This window comes from Bombus terrestris, chromosome 8 (assembly GCF_910591885.1).
Source record: "Bombus terrestris chromosome 8, iyBomTerr1.2, whole genome shotgun sequence".
Taxonomy (NCBI): Eukaryota; Metazoa; Arthropoda; class Insecta; order Hymenoptera; family Apidae; genus Bombus; species Bombus terrestris.
The window spans coordinates 7,353,193-7,363,682 of NC_063276.1; the positions used below are offsets into that span (position 1 = coordinate 7,353,193).

General features: G+C 41.2%; 1 protein-coding gene across 4 annotated transcripts in view; it reads right to left on the reverse strand.

Annotated features, from left to right (window-relative positions):
• LOC100642212 overlaps window positions 1–8,625 on the reverse strand; it is a 76,523-nt gene extending 67,898 nt beyond the window's left edge. For 2 of the 4 annotated variants that reach the window (XM_003397311.4, XM_012311246.2), the window contains exon 1: window positions 8,496–8,625. The gene's annotated coding sequence lies outside the window, so the exon portion shown is untranslated. The remainder of the gene's footprint in view (window positions 1–8,495) is intronic. The other 2 variants (XM_012311251.2, XM_012311247.2) reach the window with 1 other exon arrangement.
• Window positions 8,626–10,490: the final 1,865 nt, after the last annotated feature.

A 10,490-nucleotide genomic window follows, 5' to 3' on the forward strand; every position in this document is an offset into this window, starting at 1 on the left:
TCGGCTGTCGATGTCGTTTAAGGACGAAAATCTGCGACATCTGAATAGGCGTTTTCGAAAAATATCGTTTCTTCTCTTTGTATATCAAACTTTCAATAAAGCGGAAATCAAGATTTCGATGAAATCCCTCGAATAAAACTTCGGTGGAATTCTTATAAAAAAAAAAAGGGGAGGGGCAATTAACAGTAAAAAGAAACTTTTCTTCAAGACAGCGCTTTCCAGTTAACGCACAAAATGGTTTCATCGAATCGCGTTTTATGCCGTAGTTCTCTTTTTTTTTTTTTGTAACCCGCGGCTTTTTCTCACTCGTTTAAATAAACAAATAAATAAAATGGAGCGCGAAATCACGGCGATCGACGTGTTTATCGCTCGCCATGAAATTCATTTGGAACGAATGCGAGCACCTGTCGATTCCGCGCGTCTGTTTTCGAAAAATCCCGGGATCGCGGGATTCAATTTACCGCGTATAATCGCGCGCGGTGTCGTTTCAATTTCGACTCGCGATAAAAGTCGTGATACACGCGTTTACAACGACACGATACTGCGAAACACCGCGTCCATCGAGCGGTTTAATTAAGGCGGAACGTTTGCCGATGGACGTTTCCATTGACTGCGACTCGAGCAGCTCGCTGAAATATGTACGAGCCATGGCTTTTTGGAGCTTGTTTCCTTTCTCGGAAATTGATTCGATTTTTCACGCTTTTACGTTTCTCGCGTCAGAAACTATCCGGAGGTAGACATTTAACTGGAATTGGACATTTTTAACAAAGTACAAGACTGTTTCGGAAAACGATCGAAATTCAAAGGAATATCGTGAATTTACGTGGCAGAAGTTGTGCGACGATGTCCATCAGTTTCTTTCCTTGGTAGAACAAACCGTGTATTTCGATATCATCGCCATATCCATCCAGCCGTACAATAACCCCTTCAAGATCTGTTCCATTATCAACGGTACTTTACGCGGAAAAACCGATCCTCCATGCTCAAGGAGGATCTTCTGCTTCTGTTTAATAACGCGACACAAGCTGCTCGGTTAATGTGCCGTGGCATCTCGGTGCAAAAGCGACCGACTCACTACGCTACAGGAAGCTGCTCGCGTTTCTTATTATCGATCCTTTGTAATTATGTCGTCAAACGTTCTAACGAGCTACGCTTGCCAGCGAATCCAGTCGATTTCCAGGCCTATAGAAGAGTCACGATCAAATCGAAACTGACTTCTTACGATCTGTAATCCCTTCACTTTTTTCCACGAACGCTTCTTCCTTTTTTTTTCTTTTTTTTTAACTTTACCTTAAATCTCGAAATATTACCTTAATTTCACCGAAGACAGTGGAATCGTTATTCTCCCCCTTACCTCCTCTTTTTTTTTCTAGGAAAAGAGCTTCGTACTTTTGTTCGATAGCGAAGTTTAGGAACTTGCAAGGACACGTAGTAACTTTTACTCGCGGTTTTTTTCGGTTTTACGATCTGCCAGAGTGGTTACTTTCAGGGAGAACACCTTTGTGTTCGAGGGTCGCTCCTTTTTATTCCTTCGTATGGGATTGTGCGAATCGCCGACTCTTCCGTTCCTCTCCCTATGCCAGAAAAAATATAAGGAGCCGAGATTCCTCGACTCGTTAATAAGCACCTCAACGTGCACGAACTAACTGGTCGATAAAAAGAAGATTGACTTCGGGTATCTGTTTCCGAGAACCTATTCCAACCTATTCTACTAGCAAACCAGAATTTTCTACGCGTTTGAAATATACATACTCGTTTTCCGATTTCTTACTCCTTTATCTAAGAAAGATACGTACGTATATATAATATAAGAATAACACGATGCGATCTATGAATTTCTCAGAATTTTCCTTCTTCGAATAACAATTAGAAGCACTTGAAGCAAAAGTTTCGCTAGAAATACAAGGGAACGTAGTTTCTCTTTCGTTTACAATTATTTTCTGACCTCCAGTCATGGAGGACCTATTAATTCAATTTCACCGAAAACCTTTTCACGGCAACTTACTCTCTGCTGAAATTACGAAACTTTTAAGTAGAAGATTCTTTAGCCTGTGTTTCGAACGAACGCAACAATACTATGGAATAACTAACGACATTTTCCTTTTCTCCTTCCCGTTTTTTCCATTCTCTTTCCCCGAATCTCCCTTACTTTCCTAACAAAAACTGCCCTTTCCCCCGACACGCCGAAGAGAATTCTTTGTTTAAGACAGCAGAGAAGTACGAGAAGTGCGTGTCAAATAGGTAAGCAACGAGACTCTGGTGCGCTTTATGGCACGTCATAGGGCCATGATTATTCCCTAGCTTTAGTCCTGAGCTTTATTGTTCTAAAGTGGCCTCCTTTGACACCTCGGCTTTAGAATCTTTCCAGAGGTATAAGTTACCCTTCCTTCCATTTAGAAAACTGCGCTGACATAAAATAATTTGCGCTATTGCCAGTAATTTTATGGCGAAATCCTACTCTACAGGAATCCTTGAAATACTCGAAATAACCCGTATTTCTTATCTGATGAGCGAAGTTATATCGTACAGGCTGTCACGAGGGAATAACTAAATATTTGGGACTGAATGAAGAAAAACGAAGACGGCAGAAAAAAATAATGAAACTGCTGTCTTCACGGTTAACTAAGGAGGCCCGTGTATATTGCCGTATAAAACTGTACACGGTGCCATCCGATATTGTTTCGTTCGCAGGAAAGTTTTTGTACTCGATAATTTGTATTTTACGATCCATGAATCACTCTTATCGGTGGGTTTCGCAAATTAAAGAAACAAAGGAAAAAAGAACAAAGATAAATAAGTCGTAGAACGGAAGAAACAAACGAGTAAAAATATAAATGAAAGAAAATAGGACGGAATAGAGAAAAGATTGAAAAACGCAGGACCAGCTAGAAAAAAAAAAAAAAGAAGGGGGGAAATCAATTCGGTTTGCGGCCGCGTCGTGCGAACGTCGCTTGAATACTGTTTTGGACGCAACGTGTGAAAATCAAAGAGATTTCTCCGTGGCGCATCGTGACATCCTCGAGCATGCAACAACCCGAGAGTTCTCTCTTCCTTCTCGGAGATTAGCCACGTTTCTCGGGTAGACGGTTCGACACCTTATTCCCTACTCGCGCATCGCGCCACTATCTTATTGACGTTTAATTGTCTCCGCGGTTCTTCTACTCATTCTACTCATTCAACACGCACGAGTATCATTTCAAGGAATTATACCGTGTGAAAGTGGAATTCCATGAAACACGTGGGAAAGCTTCTCGTATAGCCGTCGACAATTTTATGGAAAATCTAGAAATCGTAGAGTCAAAAGGACTAATTATTCTCCAACTTCAAACACCTATCGCCGTTTTCACATCCGTTTCTCTTTTTGTGCAAATAGGTTTCTTTCTCTGCCATCTTGTAAGAACTAAATTGCAATAATTTTAGAAATTTTACTTTGCAAACAGTTTTTTTCCTTATACGTTCAATCATCGCCTAAGAAAAAAAAAAAAAAAAAGGAAAAAAAGAATAATCTACGTTGATATTCGTGCGATGATATTTCTAAACGAGTAGGAGAGAAATCCATGAAATAAATTGAAAACCGTTCCAGAGGTTTCGCTATGGCGAAAAAAGTATTAGCGGCGTGCGCGCGCGCGCGCGCGCGATACTAACTTTCACGCGTACATAAATTGACGAACGACTCATGATTCGGCTCAATTTCTCTTGATTCCACACTCTGTGGCACTATTTTTTGTTAGTTATCGACTTTTCCATAGGTGGCCACGCCAACGTTAGTTTTGCCTTCGTCGGTATTAATCATACTGACAATTTCGCCTGTGGCGTTACCTCGCTACGGAATTTGAAGTTTTTGTCCGGACGCACCGTGATGGAGAGAAAACCAAACCGACGACAGTAGCTGTGTTTTGAAATTCGATCTACTTTTCGCTCGGTTTCATCATCTCCCGCGTTTTACGGCCTTTCGTTCAAAGCGACAATTCACTGGTGATGCTTAAGTACCCTATCGTCTACGACCAATTTCTTAATGTAACAAGTTCCAGTATACGTATTGCTGTTCAATTACTCAACGACGTCGCTTGCAGCGATATTTAAAGAAATAAAACGACACGTGTAAATGAGCTGTTTATATAATAATTATTATCTTTAAAAAATCTAAACGAGACAGTTTAGTGTAAGCAGAAAAATCCGATCGCGGTGAATTAAAAACACCAGAAAGAATTTAACTGTCACTGTACTGCGTACAAAATTAATTCGCTCTTAATAAAAAAAACTGATGAATTACACATGATATGATATAACAAGTACGAAGCTTTTTGAATAAGTTTATATTTTTCTTACCGACTTCAAAACATCTCTGTGACGCACGATAGTTAACCGGTTTCATTTCGACGAAACAGAAAATTCCTAGTAAATAGAAATTATAGTGGAAAAAAAGATCTAAGCTTCTTGCGGCCTTAGAAACAAAACTGGTGACCAGCGTTCGTCACGGATTATTAGTATTTACCAGGAAAAAGATGCTGGTAACAACGAAAGTATAAATCACTCTTACAAGTTAACATTAGAGACGGAAGAAAAAAAGCGAAGAAAAAATGGCAATACTCGAAACGTGTCGAGGACGTTCGAGAAGTACGCAGTTTACCGTAAATTATCCTGTAATATTAGAACTTAAACAGGTTAGAAAATTCAATTTAAGATACATACGAGAGGGGAAAAAAAAATAGAAACGATGCAAATATTTACAGCGTTAGTTTCGCACGCGTCGACGGAAATTAAGAACCGAAAATTCCCTACGTGCATATGCCCGTAACGGACCGCTGATGCGCACCGAGTATATCGCATTTCGTTTAATATTTACACACGAACAATACCGCGAAACAAAGTATATGCACTCGCGACAAATAAAAATGATAACAGAGAAACGATATAGCTAATTATCTGTCGGTGCGATGTTTTCAACAATGGGACGAAAGGCGACGCAAATGATATCAAGTGTTTCGAACGTTTACGCGGGTCACTATCCCGCCCGTTACAGAAATACGCGTATATACACGCGAGAGGGAAGATCGGTGCAGCTGGCCGCGAGCAACCGAGAGAAAACACATTTTTCAACGCACGGAAAAAGATTGAACGAGGCCGAGTCAAGACGTTCGCACGCTTATCTTCGATATTGACTCCTATCCCCACCATGTTCACAGAGACACTGCATCTATCTACAATGGAACATTTACCATAGAAAATGTTCATCTATATGAAACATTTTGAAGTTTCATTAGCATTGTTATGAAACACGGCCGTCACGATTATATCAACAAATTAATTAATAATCATGCCAAATTTAAAACTAATCTGAAGATGTATGTAGAAGGTACAACACATTTGAACCAGAACTTATTAACATCGTTTCTCAATTTTATTATATAAATATATTATATTATTACTATTATTATATATTACATGAGTATATTATTTGTAAAGGATTTCTACAGATATCTGAACATTTTATAAACTCTTTGGTATATATATATTCGATCGATATAAATACATAGTTTGTTATTCACTGGCAATAAAGGTTGGAACAATTTTATATTTGGAATAAACAATTCATTGTCTCTTTGCGACGTTACCATAATGGTTGCCAAATTCTCGCGAGATCCTTTCGTGTCGGATCGCTGGCAATCTTTTTGATGTCGAGGAGTGCGTAAAACGTAACAGCAGGTTTATACCAGTCTGACAATCAAAGCCCATAATACATCGGCATGCAACGAAATCACATGGCTGCGTGAGTTCTCCATATCGTTTTTACTCTTATCGATCAATCAAATTGTGTTTGCGTGCTTCTTTTTATGATCGATCTTTGAATCCTCACAGTAACTATTATTACCACTACTACTACTACTACTACTACACTGTTATTGTATCATAGTTGCAATTATCGACAACGTAACACATTTTTTTTTCTTTCCACACGTTCCTCGCTATTACTCGCCGGGGAAATTTTTTCCCACTGATTTTTGACGTAGCTAGCCGCTTAATATTCAAACTAATCGATGGAAAAATATGCGAAACGGTCGTGTGAAACCATGTTGAAAACAAGAAAAATAGATGAGTAATTTTGGTCGACGTTGAGACGGTGAAAAAAGAAAGGGCGTTTATAATAAACATCGAGGACATAAATACAAATGTTCAAAGTTGTTCGTCGGTTTCTTCTAATCTCGATGGCAGACAAGTACGGCTAACGAGCTAACTATACGATGGAATCAGAGTTTACTAAACTTACAGACCCCGTAAAGCTCGAATATAAGAAAATTACGCGTTCATTTCACTTGATTTCAGAAAATGATATATCTCGTTTCGTCTGAAACATACACAAGAGGAACAAACGACGATATTTATATTCTCATTTGGTGAATGCAATTTATATTCAACTTTATTATTTGCATAGTTGCGACTTTTTACAAAGATAAAAAATGATCATGAAATCGATTCGTGAAAACGCCAGAAGCACTTCTAGCTACGTTTCCTTTTCCCGATGCAAATACCGCAATCGATGCTTACTTTATTATTTCAGAGAGAAGAAGAAATTCATAAAAATTCATGAAGACGTGAAAAGTGTCGATTTCCCACGGTCAACTTCAGAAGTATTTTGAAAAAAATTGCACAGATTCGATGATGTCAATCGGTAATTTTCCGATGTGTCGCCGAACAACGATCGGTTCGGTCGTATTTTATTTTTGGAAAAACCCATTTCCGCGCCGGCGATGACATAAATTACTACGACTAACGCGCTCTGCTCCACGTGTCTGCAATGACGTCAAGTAATTGCTCTTTTTCGAAGAGTTTAATAATTCGCTATGACGCACCGTCAATGGAACCACTGAGGCGAGGTACGCGAATGAGATAATGCAATTCCTACGGAGAAAAAAAGGAAGCACGTATGAAAAATACGCCTCGCATAATAGGATTTCATAATTTTCTACTGTTTCCCAAAAAAACGACACGCGTAACGTAGACGTCTGTTTTAACGAGCAAGCCAAGGGAATGGACGCGCGATTCAATTTTTCCTCTGATAAAACTCTTTTTCGCTCTTCGATTGTGCGCGACAAAGTGTATTTCGAAGATAAGTACAGCGTTGCCGATCGTCCGCGCAAAAAGACATTTAACGTTCTATCAGATTTCACGAGAACATAATATACGTCACGCGGAAAGGAAAGAAAGAAAGAAAAAGAAAAAGAAAAAGAAAAGAGAAAGAAAAAAGAAATAGAAAAAAAAAATGAAAAACGTACGCGTAACGCGATATCGGGCTGTTATAAAAGTTGCAACAGCGGTTTGGTTTTTGCAAAAACGGCGAAACTGATTAGAAGTTTTCCTAGAGCGAAAAATTTCCGCGTGAAGATAAGCATAGAATTAACTATCGTCCTCGGTTACTACGCGGCACTATTCATGGAAAATAATCTGATTCGTAATGATGAGTCATTTTGAAATCATTCTGATTCAAAATTTCGCAATTTAGAGACGCAATTTCTGTTTGGAAGCGTAAAATGCTTCTTTTAGAGGATTTTTAGAGTGCCGTGAATACGTCGATTATAAAAATGTTGCGTCTCGCGGTTCGATTCGAACCCTCCCGCTTCCCGCGCTTTTGCGCCAGCACGCGAAATAAACAAATCTTCAGTTGCTTTGATTGGTTACAGTTAGATGCACTATCTTGGAGCATCGAACGCGCGTGCACACGTGCTGAATCGTCGTGTTAAGAACCGCGCCTATGCCTTCAAAGGTATACACATAAACCGGTCAGGTGTATGTATTCATTCTTCGATCGTTTAAGGTTATGTCTGTTCTGAAAAGTACACACGGCTTCCGCGAAGAGTATCATTTCGAAAACAGACAAAAAAGGTCGAAGAAATCATGTACATTCGCGTAGAATTACGGGGGCACGATGTTTTGTATTAACTTTTGTTGTCCTACGAATACGTGCTCATTTCTTCTCTTTCTCGCTCCTGTTTATTTTCCCTCTCTAACACTCTTTGTTCAATCGTCGGATGCTCGTAGCACATATACGTAACACGCAACGAATTATACAAACAGCGAAAATACAGGAGCAGCACGTCAATGAAGGCAAGAGGTTAGTTGACAGGCGGCGTCGTCGTCGTTCCTTACCAACAGCATGACTGTCATCAACATCGTGACTGCGACCGTCATTATATATTAACATTAAAATTCGCAATCGGAAAATTCATGTCGACGCTCCTGTCGAGATACGAGCGGAGGTGGGAGAGAGCGCGTTTACACGAAGCACGAGGAAGGGGGACGGCGCGAGAAGGGAGAGAGAGTAAAAAGAGAGGGACAACGAGAAAGAGGGAGAAAGAGAAAGAGACGCCGGTCTAACATGGCAGACGATGCCATGCAGGCAGGAAAAAACAAGATCTAACGTTGGGACCGTGTGCGTGATAGACGGAAAGACAGTCGAAATGCGCGTGAATCTAATAAAGTATATAGTGCGTACTCACGTTTTCACGTATCGGTTAACTGCGTTGTCGAGGTCCTTAACGTGGTGGTGACCGAGGGAAGAATAACGTGGAGAGCAGAGAGAGAAAACACCACGCGGGGTCACGCACTCCGTTCCGTGCGGGTCTCGTCAACGAAAAAACAACACCCGGCGTCTTTTTTCGTTCCCAATGCCCGGTTGTCGGTTTCACGGAATAGGGAAAAGTAAACCACCCGCACCACACAACAACCGCGCGCGTGTGTTACAAAGTGCGTCGCCGTTCGTTTGTTGTTTTTGATAACGCAGGTGTTGCACGGGGCGTGGAAGGGTGCGCGGCACATACAAACGTTCTACGCACGAGGTTCCTCTCTCTAACGAGGAGACGTGACGATCAGACGTGACGAACAAAATGGCGTTTACCGGACCGCCCGCGCGCGATCAGGTGGAAAATGCCGGAATGCTGCTGCTAGGAAAGATCGACTGACTGCCGAGGTCTGCGGCCCTAAGTGGTTTGACGTTAAGAACGAGCTGAACGAGCAAGAAGGAAAAACAGAGACAGACAAAGACGGAAGGAAAGAGAGAGGGAGATTACAGCCAGTCAGAGCGAGACAGAGAGGGAGAAGGAAGCGACTGAGAGAACCGTCAACGGGTATGAGAGAAACAGAGATACATCGAGCCTAAAGGAAGGGATGCGCGCTATGGTAGGGGTTGAGGGATGGTCATAAGCGAAAGAGGGGAAACATCCCACTATTTTCCACTGTCCTCGGACGACTTCGACTACCTTCGATTGCTTTCGACTATAAGCAGGGCCGTCTCGCATTATGTCTAATATGGGTGGGAATTTTCCCGCTGTTAGAAACAAATGCCGTAAACATCCTTACGAATCTTATAAATACCTACGAACACGCACGCATCGCCCTCCTACCATTATTTCACGTTTCGTTCGCTGGAACTTTTAACGGTTCATTTCAACTTCTCTAGTTCGCGTGCAACGTTCTTGGCTTCCGTTTTTATACATCATCGCTATATTATATACTCATAGAAAATAAATTATCGAACGAACATTTCCTACTCTACTTTCTCCCTCGTCGTTTCACGAGCTTTTCGATTTCCCGCTGAAAGTTCCCAATTTAAATTTAAATTTCATATTACTATTATTCAAATTTCCGATTTTTTAACCAATCTTCTCACTAACGTAGAAAAGTCGGCAGTCGAATGTAGAGCAGATGAATCGTTGAAAGAATTTACGAAAAATGAAAGAGTATCTATTAATGAATTATATAACGAACATGCTCGTAAATGTCAGCTTGTAGAGCAATATAAAATAAGTTCGAATTGTGTCAAAACGTGACAGAGTATTCTCCAGACAATTATTCTGTTGAGACATTTCGCGAAGACGCAAAACACGCGACGCTTCTCGGCTTGATAAGTTCCAAGTTAATTACGTTCTCTCGGTTTCTATCGGACATTGCCCGCTAAAAGGTTTCGTAAAACAGCGTTGCACCGCCCTAGAACGCGCGATGGCTCGAGGGCCGCGAATCTTTTCCGGCTGCTTCGTCCCTCTCCTTCTTTTCTTCTTTCCTTCGCCGGTTCGCTTCGCTCGCTCGCTCACTCCTTTCTACATTCGCGTTCAACCGTCTCGCGAGGAATTTCTAAAAATCAATATAGGCGCAAAGCGAGGAGGAGCCGCAAAAAAATTCGATATCCCCTTCGCCTCAGTTCCTTTTTACCTTTTTTAGCGTCTCTACTTTTTTTTCTGCAACGAGAATTGCGCAGTCGAGAGAGCCTCGTCCCCTTATGGTCCCCAGAGGGAAGGTTGGCTATTCGAATCAACTCGATCTTCGAGGAAGAGAATTCACGAAGGAAGTGGCAACGCGAACCTACGGGCACTGAAGAAGCGCGGGAGAATTTATTTTCTCAGAAGTGTAGCGCGGCCTCGGTACAGTCTCTGCCGTTACCGGCTGAATAATTTCATCCTCCCGTACACGTCCCGAGATAAGCCTACGCTCCAGCATGA